This window comes from Gastrolobium bilobum, unplaced genomic scaffold (genome assembly GCF_033153095.1).
Source record: "Gastrolobium bilobum isolate Gb01-03AN ecotype WA unplaced genomic scaffold, APGP_CSIRO_Gbil_v1 utg4610, whole genome shotgun sequence".
In the NCBI taxonomy this organism is placed as follows: domain Eukaryota; kingdom Viridiplantae; phylum Streptophyta; class Magnoliopsida; order Fabales; family Fabaceae; genus Gastrolobium; species Gastrolobium bilobum.
This window is the reverse complement of record NW_026896635.1, coordinates 101,083-114,405: the sequence shown is the minus strand read 5'-3', so window position 1 is coordinate 114,405 and position 13,323 is coordinate 101,083. Positions and strand designations below refer to the sequence as shown.

General features: G+C 32.1%; 1 pseudogene; it reads left to right on the top strand.

The window, feature by feature from the left end:
* Nucleotides 1-985: 985 nt before the first annotated feature.
* Nucleotides 986-1,678, top strand: LOC133301168 (uncharacterized; annotated as a pseudogene).
* The last annotated feature ends 11,645 nt before the right edge of the window (nt 1,679-13,323 follow it).

Genomic DNA, 13,323 nt, shown 5'->3' with positions numbered 1-13,323 from the left:
TTCAGATACTCGAGTCAAAAGTTATGTCTTTCGAAATTTTATGGTTAAACTGTTTCTTATTTACCATGTTTATTTCTTCTCTGAAATCTATATATATTGTAGGATTAATGATTAATTTAAATTTTAGATTTGTGTTTTGATATATTTACATAAATTTGTTTGTATTTGTATTTAGTATATTTTGATGGATTAATTTAGACTTGGATTTGTTTTTATTTTTTAATGAAATGAAGTTATACATTTTGATGAATTTATATATTAAGAATTATAAAATAAAAAACTGATCCTGTCAAAACTTATTTAGATTAAATTATATTAGATCATATTTATATTTTTGAATGAAACCAATTAGATGATATGATAAAAAACCAAATAAATTATATTTGTTTTTAGTTTGGATTTCGAGGTAAACAACTTTAGCTATAACTATTTAGATAAATGGGTCGCTAGAAGTTGTTATGCAACTGAAGTTTTTCTTTAAAAAGAAAAGAAAAGAAAAAGAAAAACTATTGAAGTTAACAATTCCGGTAACACTGTTGTGTAATTTGACATTGTCCTTTGAGTAGTTTATTTTATTTTGTTGTTAACTTATTTCTTCCAAAATATCAATTAGCTAGTTAGCTAAATCATCTGAATAAATCAAGATAAGTTCTAAAGGCCCAATAATGATATAGCACACCCATGCCATGACCTATGACATAAAAACATTTGGGGCCTTCAATCCCTTCTTAGAAGCCATATTGGACGTGATGTTAGCTTGGCTTGGATTCTCGAGACACTAAACCCACTACTATAAATATAACAACAGTCCACATTAATTTTCAATAATTTTTAAAAAGAGAGTTTAAAGTTAAACAAAAGAATTGTAGCCGTAAAAAAAAAAAAAACCTAGACAAAACAAAAGGGGCCGAGTAAAAACAGATGAGTCCAACCCACAATTTTTCAGGGAAGAAAAATGATCCTTGTCCTGATTTTATATTCGCAAGCAATGTTATAAAAATCAGACTGATCGGTGCAACAAAATCGGTACTCACGGTTGGATGCCAATAACCCGGATGGCTACTTTCCACAGAAAGCAAGCTAACAGGCAAAGCAAGCTTCACGAGTAAAGGGTGCGGTCATATTATTTATAAAGTGTAATTTATCTCATGTTTTGAACGATGTGGGACACATTATCCTATACTTCATCTTCCACACACTATCCCAACATCCTCTTATCCTCTTTCTCCCTCTGCAGCATCTTCTTCATGTGGACCTCCACATCGCTCTTGATGGGATCCACGATACAGCATTTTCTCGCGGGAAGGTTAGCTGGGAAAGAAGCAGCTTATTTTTTCCAGGAATCCAAACAAGCAGTGGGAAAATTAGCAACAAAATTCCCCTTTCAAAGACCAACAACCTCGAACAAGGTCAAGGACATGTTCATGCTGATGTGCTTCCTGAGGTTCTAAGGCATTCCCTTCCTTCCAAAGTTTTCAGAGATGAAACCGCCACAACCAACTCATCCTTCTCTGCATCCAAATGGGTCCTTCAATCCAATCCCAAAACTCAATCTTCTGTATCTCCCGATGCTCTTAATCCTCTACGTGCTTACCTTTCATTTCCTCAGGTCACCTTTGGCCCCGAAAGGTTCTTTCTTTCACTTCTTTACACCTCATGTCAACGAATGTCAAACTAATGAATCAATTTTCAATTGCATAAGGTTCTTTCTTTCACTTCTTTACAAGCATGGTTGAAGGAAGAGCCATGTGTATATTTTAATATAAATATTTTGTTTGTTCAAGTTTTAATTATTTATATATATTTGAGTATGTGTATATTTTTTTAATATAAAAATTATATTTTATATATATATGTCGGGTCGTGCAGTTAAACCAGTGACCCAGCACCTCAACCGGTTCAATAACCGAGTCGAGTTTAATAACATTGTTCACAAGCCCTAGACTCTTTTGTGAGCCATTGAGAACAACACATTGCTACATTCTGTGAAACACGGACACGTGATTTTTGGAGGAAAATGCGTGTCCGACACGTTCGGACACGTTCGGACACGCGTCCGACACGCAGTCAACTTTTTAGGACACGTTGACTAGTGGGATACGCGATTTGACCGAATCCAACACGCGGTCAACGTATGTGGACACGTTTTGATATTTTTTTTGTAAAAAAGAAATAAAATTACAATTAAAAAAATGAAAAATATTTAATAAAAATAAAAAGTCTGGAACGGTAAAACCCTATCCTCTCTCGCGCTGGAGGCGACTGGTTCTCATCTTCTTCGTCGTCGATCGCCGTCGATCGTTGGGGATGGGGATGGTGGGTCTCGTGAGATGGTGGGTCTGGAACGGTGAACGTTGGTGGGAACATGGATGCGTTGGGGATGGGGATGGTGGGTCTCGTGAGAAACATGGTGCACAATAGCGTTGGCAAATGGAGGGGAGTAATCAGCTACAACTGGTCTTGATGGGTAACCATGGTTGAAGGGGCGATCAGATATTGGTGATAGGAAGGAACATGAGGAGGAGAGCAATTGAAGTAATGGGACACATGTCATGATATGACATGAGATGTGTGGTATACACGGGATTAATATTTATGTTATGAAATTTGAATATTTGATTAGTATATGAGTTATTATGAGTTTCTATATGTATTAAATGTAAATTATATTATATATATTAAAAATATTATTTAATATTAAAACGTGTCCCAACGTGTCGAAATTTAGCATTTTTTAGAATTAACGTGTCGAAGTGTCGTGTCGTGTCCTGTGTCCGTGCGTCATTGGCTACATTAGTTCCCCTTCAATATTTTTTAAAGGGTTTAATATTTTTTATATTATAGAAAATAAAATTATCCTCTACACATACATAAAAGTTTGAATGAGTCATATTTTTTTTTCTCTTTTCTCTTCATATGACCCTACATAGATTCCACACACTTTTATATATATATAAAAAAATAATTTTATCTCTTAAAAATTAAACCCCTTTTTTAAATGATGCAAATGTGTTTACCGCAGAGCTATCACTTAGAATAAAGTCATACATACAAATATCATTAGTCTTCAAAGAAAGCAGCCCATTGTTCATTACTCATGTCCAACCCACTAATGTACCTTAACTGCCAATATTTTTTGTCAGATTTATAGAAAATCTTATAAATTTGAAAAAATGTGGGAGTCTATCGAACTTACGATTCATCACATCAAATATACAGACATATTTAATGATTCATCCATAATTTTCTACTGAAGTAAACGTAAATTTTATATAAATTACCCCACCCCTTCCCGTTAAAATAAATAAATAATAATAATTTAGCCTGAGAATGCATTTTTTCTTACTGTTTGATTCTGAAGGACTCAGCAAGCTAGGCCACTGATATTTAATACGAGGTGATAACGATACTTTTATTGGAATATTAGTCTTATGTTACGAGAGTAGTTCTCTTATGTTATAGGGAAAATTCAAATAGGGCTCACCATTAAAAAGCAAAAAAAGAAAGAAAAAAAAAAGGGTGAGATTTTCGAAGTGAAAAAAAATGAAATAACTATCTCATGTAAAATAAGAATAGTATTTTTCTACTTTTATATTTGAATTGAGAGCGCACTATAATCGATCCATGTATCATTTGCTAAATTATTACTAGCTTTTGAAATTGACGCAAATAAAAAATGTAATTATATATTAATTTAAAAATAAAATATGCTAAATCTAGAATTAGATGAGAAATAGGGCCACTTCAACTAATATCTTGCAATTATTTAATAATAATACTATTTTCTCTATTTTTGCCCCATCAGTTGTTTAGTCTTGTATGGTAATATAAAGACCGTTACATACTTTGATTATGGGTTCGCTTTTTCTGCACTTACTGCAGATAAGTTATCTGCAGTAAGTCTAATACGACATTGTTTTGAGGCAGAAATTATGGTATTTTTGTAATTTTAATTTATTTCAGAGATATAATAGTCTTTATATTTATAATTTTTTAAGATTTTAATATCAAAACGACGTCGTTTTAAGAATAAATGTAAATAACTTATCTGCATTAACTGCAGAAACATTTTTCCCTTTGATTACCTTATTTTAGGCTTAAAAAGTTGAAATGAAGTGGATAGAAGTTTTAATTGAGAAGTTATTTTTTTAAGTAAAAATAAGTGAAACTAAACATGTGTTAAAATTAATAATATATGTAGTTGAGTAAACTTTCAACTGATTATGAGGGCCAACTAATTTCATCTCCGTGTTTCATGTTTTTCATTTCTGGTCCAATATAATTAGAAGCAAAATATTTGATGGGGTTTACATCTATCATTTAACATGACCACAATAACTATCCTACACCCACAATATTTTGTGGGACTCTCAATTTTTTAAGCAAAAAAAAAAAAATTCCGGCACGCAAAACGAATCTCTATAACATAACACAATCACTTTTCCTACAAACGCTAAATTTCGTCCAGTAAATTTAAATTTAAAACAAAACAAAATATAATAAAAAAATCTTCTTGTCATTGATGAAACTTCTACGATGGTTACTATTACAAGGCACCACCATATTTACTTGTGGGAGTAGAAAAACACATAACAAAAAGAAATGCTTTCACGGGATCTAAAAATGGCACCCTTGTAATACATTGAAGAATTCACTTCTACCTATTATCCATCATGTAATTTGAGAAAAAAATTCATTTTTATTCTTCTATAAATACCATCACACAATTATCCAAAAAAAAAAAAAAAACAATAAAGACCATCACACATAACATAAATAGGGGTTCTGATTGCTCTTGAGAAAAAGAAAAAGAAAAAATTTGAAAAAAAAAAGGAAGAGGAAGGAAACTAGGGGAGAAACCCCAAGTTGCTTTGAATTCAAATACCTCCAAACCCAAATCCAACAAAACCCAACACAGTAAAGGTGTGTGACACCGATTGGAGCACCACTGCCTCGCCACCACACGCGTGACCTCTCCACCACATGCTCCATCGTGCGCGCCACCTTGCCACCGCAAGCTTCGCCTCAATGCACGTCACCGGCATTCTTGCACCATGTTGGCCTTGCTAAAGAGTATGCAAGTCATGCACAAGTATACGCAGCCACAAGTAATATAGGGCGTATTTGAGACCCCAATATCGTTCCCACAAGAATCTTTGGCATTTTTGACTTGACTAAAATTTGTAATTGCTTAAAATTGAATTTCTAACTAAAAAGAAAACTATGATTATATTTGATAAATAGAAAATAAAATAAGCAAACAAAAGATCAAAAGTTCATTTGGGTTTTCTGATTTAAATTTGAAAACAATTTCTTAATGCACAAAATGAAAGAAATAAAATAAATTGAGAAAATTATTTTTTGACTTTTTGAATTGATTATATTTTTGCAAAGATTACTAAAAAATTTAAGTGAATTAAAAACAAATAGATTTGACAAAGTTTTAAGAAATCTAGTTAGAAAAATGGGTTGAGTTCTGATTCCTTCCCCATAGCCCCTAGTGTCCAATTGCTTAACAAGATTCTTTCACAATTATTTTTCAATTGGCAGACAACTGTGGATTTTCAATCCCTTAAAAATCCTTTTCCCTTTTATTTTCACACAACTTTCTCTAAGCAGGTGAGACTAAGAGCTTGAAGCTCAGGTCCTTTTGGCTACATGGAGGAGTAAAATCATCTTTGAATTACTTCCTCAAATAACCCCTTATTTGAGTCGACGAGCTCAACTCATTGTCCAGAGAAATTTATTTCCCAATAAATTTCCCCTAAGCAAACCTATTTCATATGGCCAAAATGAAATAAAATTTGAACAGATAAATCAGAGTTGAACTAAAGAAATTAAACATTAATATCAGAAAAGCAATTAACATCAGTCATTGTGGTTGGGGTCTCAATCACCCAACCCTTGGAAAACTTAGCTCAAATCCATAAGAATTGAGCTCAACTACAGGAATGAAAGGAAAAATAAAGGAAATGAAATGCATAAATCTTAAAATCACAGAACGAGTACTATCCATTGGGATAGCCTCGACATTATGCTCAAAACTAAACAAAATAAACTAAGTTCTTACAATACCAGAAACGCAAAAACAAAATAAAAACAGAAACAAAGATGAAGAAAAATACAGAAGAAGGTGAGAGAGTTTGCCCTACAAGCTTTTCGCCTTCCTTTTTATATCTCGTTTCCTCACATGCATGGGCTTTAAGCCTTTGCTCTCAGCACCCGCGTGCACTTCCTTCGCACGCAGGATATGACTCTCCTCTTGTAATGCACATCTAATCTCCACGCTCGCACCACACTAGCGAATCGTAACTGCCTCCAGCCCACAAATTAGTTGGGGTTTTCTTTTGAATTTTGTAAAGAAAGGTTTGGCTCAAGTCACGGTTTGAGTGAATAATTTGTGTGAAGACAACACAACGAGTGGCTATGTGGTTCGGTTGTTTAGTGGACTCAAGGCTAGACACTGATATGAAGTATGGATGAGTAGATGAATTAGGGAGAACAGGGTTAGGGTTTTTCAATTTGAGATATTGATAAGGTTAATGTCTCTCATTGGTCCTTGTCTTTTCTTCACGATGCTTATCCCAATCTGCCCTCAACTTCTTCTTGCTTTTTTTTTAAACTTTCCCTCATGCATACTGCTAGGCTGGCTCATCCATTTCTCTAATTTGGGTCATTACTCTTGGGCTTTGCAAGTCTGAAAAGCAAAAGAACCATTGCAAATATGAATATCCCAGTAACTGATAATATTTACTTAAAATGTAATTGGGACAGTGAAATTGGGCCTATAATATTTTTAAACACAAGGGGAATTGATCCAATTTACACTATTTTTAAAGATTCAACACGCCACCACCCTCTGTGTTGCAAGACCAAGTCGCCCTTACCCACTCAAGTCTTGTACGAGATAGTTGTCCAAATCTACTAATGATTCATCGTGCGTCAGCTACAAGAATCAAACCCAAGGTCGCAAGCCACCACGTGCAAGTCACAATCGCTAACCTCCACCAGAGTTTCCTTCACGCCTTAAAATTTGCAAGTAACGACATGTTTGAAATCTATCTTGTAAAACAATTTTTTGGTTTTCAACCCTTGCAACTTACTACAGCTTCATGTGGCGAAGAATAGACATTGAGGTGCCAAACCTTTCTGTCGATGTGAGTTCTTGGGAAAGATCAGCATGTTATCCCTAGAGGAATATATTTGAAATGTTTTTATTTTATTTTATTTTTTAAATTGAAATGTTTTTATTTAGTGTTTTGACTTTTAACTTTCAAAATAAAAAATATAAAAACACCTGCAAAACAATTTTAAGAAAAGAAAAGAAAAAACAGAACACAATAACCCTAAGCTCCAACCATGCTATGTAACTCTTGCATTGCCGCTAAGGTTTTTTTTGTCCCCCCCACTTTTAGTTTATGCTTAGGTTTAGGTTTTTTTAGGTTTGGGCTAGTCTTATTTAGGCCCACATGTAATTTGGCAACCAACTTTAATGAGTAAATCAAGTGGGCTGCATATGCATATAAGGTGGGTCTAATAATTTTTTTTAGGGAAAAGTGTTTGTCATTTTAAATGACAGAAAGTTATGTCATTTTAAGAGAGATATAGACACAGAAAATTTGAATTTTAAATTAAAAAAAACCACTCACTTTCTCTCTCCCATAATTTCTGTTTTTCTGTGTCTATCTCTCTCCTAAAATGACATAACTTATGTCATTTAAAATGACAAACATCAAACCCTTTTTTTTAATAAAAAAAGAACTTTTGAAATGTGTTAATAATAAAGATAAATTAATAAAAATGTAAAATTCAAAAATTAAAAGAAGGAGAATCGTGATTGTCTCTCTTTTGTATTAGTTTAGGAGTAGTCTAGTGATATTAAAATATGAAATTCCTAAAATTTAAAAGAGAAAAATATTAAAATATTTAAGTAGGATAGAATTAAATAAAAGAAAAAAAATTACAAAAAGCTGAAAATATAAGTAATAATGATTTGTGCTGTTATTATTCTCTTACTTGTCTTCCTGATATAATTTATGTATTTATAGTGTGATTTGCTTAAACATCTTCCAAAAAAAATAAAATAATAATAAGTTCAAAAATAAATTTTTTTCCTTTTAATCCACACAATGATTGATGATGTTGTTGTAAGGTTCTCCATTCTCAAGCATTATATATATCATATGGGTTTTCGTATAGGTATACTATCTTAAACTTTTTACAAATGTGGATTCGTTTTCAAATAAAATTATTTTCTCTCAAAATTTTAAAATCAAAATTATTCTTCTATATATTTAATGAATTTTATTCAACATCCTAGCATCGATGTACAACATTTTTATGTGGCTCACCATCCTCAAGTGTTATAAACTTCGTTGGAGCTTACGTATAGCTATGTTATCTTAAGCCCTACGCAATGATGGATTCATTTTCAAAAAATAAATGACTTCTTTCAAAAATTAAAATTAACCAACACACAGATATTTTCTACAGAACGACGTAGCTTCGAATTTTTCTAGTGCATCGAGGGATATGTCGGAGCAGGACCCTTCCCGTCAAGCCCAAAAATAAATTTTCAAAAATTACTTTTCTTTTTCAATAATCAATCTTACTTAATTTTTTAGGATAACATAAATGTTTAAAATTTTATCAATAATTTACAAAATTAATTTAAGGTAACCGTTTTAAAAATGGACGTTGCAGGGCGCTAAGACCTTCCCTACTCGTAATCGATTCTTGAATCCGTTTTTGTTTTCAAAAAATAAATGACCTCTTTCAAAAATTAAAATTAATCAACACACAGATATTTTCTACAGAATGACGTAGCTTCGAGTTTTCTAGTGCATCGAGGGATATGTCGGAGTAGGACCCTTCCCGTCAAGCCCAAAAATAAATTTTCAAAAATTACTTTTCTTTTTCAATAATCAATCTTACTTAATTTTTTAGGATACAATAAATGTTTAAAATTTTATCAATAATTTGCAAAATTAATTTAAGGTAACCGTTTTAAAAAATGGACGTTGTAGGGCGCTAAGACATTCCTTACTCGTAATCGACTCTTGAATCCGTTTTTGTTTTCATAGACCAGATTTCTTAAACGAAAAAGGTTTTTCCAATATTTTCCAAAATAAACCTTGGTGTTTAATTTTCAATTTTTCATTGTCACGTCGCGATTCGATTCCGACAACTGGCGACTCCATTTGGGACATTCAGAGTCAAGCCTATTTTGTTGATTGTGCAAGTTATTTATAAATTCGTATTTATTTGTTTCACCCACCTTTTGTTGCATTATTTTATACAATTTGTGTAAATATTTTTGTTACACATTTTTTTTGTACATCTGTGTTTGTCATGTTTTCCTTGTATATAGCACCAATAATAGATATATATCATGTCTTATCTTAACCCTAGAGTAGGCGACTATTGCCTTGTACATATTCTGCTCTATCTTTATTTTGCAACTTTGGGGTTTTGGCTATTCTAGGATGTACATGTTTGTATGCTCCTAGCATACACTACACACTCACTAACCTCACTCACATTTTGGGCTCTACACCCGAGCCTTTGAAAGCCATAGGACTAGAAGGGACTTCAGAAATGTTATTGTCAGGCTCATGCTTAACAGTCACTGATTTTTTGTTGAGATTGTTACCGGTGACATGAATTACCATATTGTGACTTCTTTGACCCTTTCATCAAACTCATGAAGCTGGATCCTTACCTGTCGAATAGGGGCAATATCGGGACTATTTTCTAAGGGTTTAGAAATATCCTTCAAACCATGTACTCATAAAATGAACTTAATTGTTGCCGAAATTAGGGTCTTGGCTATAGAAATACCCAACCTTTAGGCGTCACCTGATTTATGACAATTTTTAAATCTAATGAAGATTTATCTTAAAAAAAAATCATTCAAGATCTTTCCAATTAAATCTCGAGTGGATCTCTTTTTGGATTCATCATAATGCTGCATACTTGTTATATTCTCTGGGAGTATGATTTATTATTGCACACATTCATTGATATACATATTCTGATGCATATATGCTTTTATACTGTGATATTATGCCCGAAGTGAACTTGGGGGTGGAGGAACTCTCCAAGGACCCCTAGTTTGTTGAGATTATCATCGCACCCCGCGTTATGAGGATTACCATTTCAAGTACAGTAGCTGATGGTGTTGAGGCATCGCGCGACAAGAGGCTGGAGGAGAGATACTATATGACCTGATAGTCATATTTTGAATGACATTTCATTTTGTACATGACATGATGTTATTCTTTTGAGATGTACATGCCATGTATTCTTTTGATAAGCATAAGAGATGTCTATGCCATGTTGATAGTTGCATATGTGTTGTTAGTGATGTATACTCAGGTCTATGTTACTTATTTAATTGCATCTCTTTTGTGAATTTGATGTAATTATCTAAGTAACATTATGGACATTATTGGAGACTTGTATGTATGGGATAACCTATGCTATGGATGGCTGGGTAATAAGATTTATGTCTGGATTATATTAAACTGTCAATCAGGTTGAAATTATCATAGTGAAAATTATCCCCCGTGGTCCGAAATACAGACAAAATATTGCTCGTTTTATTTTGACCAAAGAAGCGATAAAAATTGTAATACATAAGGAAAAAAGAAAAAGTTGAGCAGTTAGCTTCCGCATTTAATTTATAAAATATGATGCGCTTATTATCATATGAGTGTTAATTAACCGGCTGCAGACGGAGTGTTACAGATATTATCTGATGTGATATAAAATATGATAAACTTAGTTGAATAAATAAATAATTAAATCATTTCTTATAAGTGATTAAATTGGATATCAATTCAGTTTTGCAATTGACTAAATAATGAATATGATAAAAATAGGGTACTGCACCACCAAGCAAGTAGATCAATTATTATGAGGTTGTTCTAGAGTTCAAATTCTGGGTATGGAATTGTGTTAGAAATTTGGTAAGGATAACTTTGTCGTTCTTGTGGTTCTACTTGACCGGAATATTGATGGAGAAATCTAAAAAAAATTAAATTAAATTAAAGATATGGTAGTGCAAGCCTAATGCTTAAATTAGGCACTAGACACGACTATTTGTAATGTGAATAAATAATAGAAATAAGATAGAAGATATTGTAAAATATAAACCGGAACAATAATCTCTACATTAGGATTATTAAGACACCAAAGGGTCGCACGTAGTTTATAGCTTTCAATCTTTTATTAAAATTGACTTGATTCAGATCTTACTACTTGCCATATTTATTTACTTAACAAATTAGGTTATTAATTTGTTGGTTTCAATAGTATTCTTCAAGCTTAATTGTTTTACAATTGTAAAAGGAAATTTTGATTTTACAAAGGGTAAACCTCTCAATAAATAAATTTTTTCACAATTAATTTTTTTATGTTGGTGTTGGTGTATATATATATAAAAATCAATTAAACATCCATTTATGGTATAAGAGAATAGCTGAACTAATCAAACTCAAATTCGCTATATAATCCAAACTTAGTGATACGTTTAGTTAAAAATATTGTATTCAAAATCGTATGCCATGATAATTGGAAAATCCCGTGTTTGATCGTAATACTCCTTGGGTTCATATGTCCAGCTATAGCACAACATGCTGGGTTGGTGAGTTGGACCTCTATAAAAACACACCCATTCTAGCCCAAAAATAATTAACCAACAACACTTGAATCTAATTTCAAATTTGGGCTTAAAAAGAAAATCCAGATTGCAGTCCAAACATTTGTATGAACTTCGAACCCATTAATGATTAATTTAGAATTTAGAATTGTGTTTTGATATATTTACGTAAATTTTTTTGAATTTGTATTTAGTATATTTTGATGGATTAGTTTACACTTATTTCTTCCAAAATATCAATTAGATAGTTAGCTAAATCATCTGAATGAATCAAGATAAGTTCTTACGGCCCAATAATGATATAGCACACCCATGCCATGACCTATGACATAAAAACATTTGGGGCCTTCAATCCCTTCTTAGAAGCCATATTGGACGTGATGTTAGCTTGGCTTGGATTCTCGAGACACTAAACCCACTACTATAAATATGACAACAGTCCGCATTAATTTTTTAAAAAGGAGACTTTAAAGTAGACAAAAGAATTGTAGCCGTAAAAAAAAAACCTAGACAAAACAAAAGGGGCCGAGAAAAAAAAACAGATGAGGTCCAACCCACAATTTTTCAGAGAAGAAAAATGACCCTTGTCTTGATTTTACATTCACAAGCCCTAGACTCTTGTGGAGTCCATTGAGCAACACATTACACGTTGCTACATTATATTAGTTCCCCTGCAATATTTTTTAAATGATGCAATTGAGTTTACCGTAGAGCTAGCAATTGAGAATAAAGTCGATATATACAAATATCATTAGTCTTCAAAGAAAGCAGCCCGTTGTTCATTTCTCACGTCCCACCCACCAAGAAAGCAGCCCATTGTTATTGCTCACGTCCAGCCCATTACATTAAATCTTATAAATTTGAAAAACTGTTGGAGCATATCCAACTTACGATTCATGACATCAAATATGCAGCATATTTAATGATTGATCCATAATTTTCTGCTGAAGTAAACGTAAATTTTTAAAGAAATTACCCCACCCCTTCCGCTTAAAAAAAATTAAAAAAAAAAATAATAATTTAGCCTGAGAATGCATTTTTTCTTACTGTTTGATTCTGGAGGACTCAGCAAGTAATTATTACTAGCTTTTATAATGATACTTTTATATTTGAATTGAGAGCGCACTGTAATCAATCCATATATCATTTGCTAAATTATCACTAGCTTTTCTATAATTGACGTAAATAAAAAATGCAATTATAAAATGAATACAGTAAACATAAATAAGTTATCTACATTCAGTCTCAAAACTACGACGTCGTTTTAAGTTAAAAAATTATAATAAGAAAGACTATTATAACTTTGAAATAAATTATAATTATAAAAATACCTTAATTTTTGTCCCAAAATAATATCGTTTTGGGCTCAACGTAGATAGCGAACCCTTATAAAATATGAGAAATAGGGTTACGTTAACGAATATATCTTGCAATTATTATTTAATAATAATACTATTTTCTCTATTTTTCCCCCATCAATTATTTAGTCCTGTATCGGTTATATAAAGACTATAACATATTTTGATTACCTTATTTTATGCTTAAAAAATGGTAATGATGTGGATAGAAGTTTTAGTTGAGAAGTTATTTTTTTAAGTAAAAATTAAGAGAAACTAAACATGTGTTAAAATTAATATGTAGTTGAGTAAATTTTCAATTGA